Source organism: Tamandua tetradactyla, chromosome 1 (assembly GCF_023851605.1).
Source record: "Tamandua tetradactyla isolate mTamTet1 chromosome 1, mTamTet1.pri, whole genome shotgun sequence".
Lineage (NCBI taxonomy): Eukaryota > Metazoa > Chordata > Mammalia > Pilosa > Myrmecophagidae > Tamandua > Tamandua tetradactyla.
Genome location: NC_135327.1, coordinates 187027708 through 187028906, shown reverse-complemented (window position 1 = coordinate 187028906; position 1199 = coordinate 187027708).

Genomic DNA, 1199 nt, shown 5'->3' with positions numbered 1-1199 from the left:
ACTGAAACATGCAACAATTTCAATGATAGAAAAACTATGAATGATTCACCCAAATGGGACGGAGCCAGGGAAGGGTGTAGGAAGGAGGGGCAGTCGGAGTGGAGCCCGCTGCCTGTCTTCAGTGGTATGCCATCATGCCCCTTTGAGCCACTCTAGCCTCGGGTGTGCATCTCTGCTGGGGCCCACTTTTGTCCTCTTTAGTCATTTGCGTGCTTGCTTCGTGGCCCAGCCCCCATCACTCCTCAGACTAATTGCTTGTTTAGGTCAGAAACTGTCTTAACTTTTCTTTTATGCTTCCAGAGCTTAATACACATTATTAAATATAATTTAAGGCAGTCTCCAAGTGGGTGGAAAAGCTCGTGGCTTGACATCACTAGAAAAGCCCAGAGGAAGCTGCAAGTACCCTCCTCTTTCTCCACTACCCCTACCTAAAACCCTCCGGCAAATCCTTCTGGTCTGCTCTATACAGCGCATGGTAAATTTCAAACTCCTTCACCATGTTTACCGAGAACTTGCCTACTCCCACCCACACCAGCCTTTCTGCCCTGGCTCTCAAGACAAACCCTGAGTCCCAGCAGTCAAACAGGTCCATTCACCACTCCCTGGAAGCACCTTGGGGCTCCCTACCTTTAGGCACTTGCTCATGCCTTTCCCAATCTCTGCCACTGAAAACCCAGGTCACACCAACTTCTCCCTGACGATTCACCTAAAGTGCCCGGCTGGCCGGGCTTGCTTCCTCCTCTAACTTTCCCAGAGTGCTTTCCTAAGGATTGCACACCGCCTTGTATATGGTCACCCAAGCCTCTTCTGGAGGATCCGGACGTGTCTCTTACCCGTGCTTTCGGCGGTGTCAGTTACAGTGCTAGACCGTATTGAAAGGGAGAGGGATACACGGGTGTAGTTCAAGTTAGAGGTACAATTGGATTAAAGGCTAGATCAGGATTGGGTTGGGGGTGGGAATAGAATTAGGATTTCTTAGTCTATTCCTAGTCCCACCCACTAGGGGGCGTCCACAGCCTTATTCCGGTTAAGACGCCTCTGGTTTTTGAGGTTGATTACCTGTCTAACAAATTTCCAGCCTGCCCTATTGTCGCTTTAAGAAGGTGAAGCAGGTGAGGCTGGGACTCCGCCCCCGGCGCTGGCCCCGCCCCCCGCCCCCGCGCAGCTAGCCAGGCTCGCCCAGTCCCTTACGACCTGGC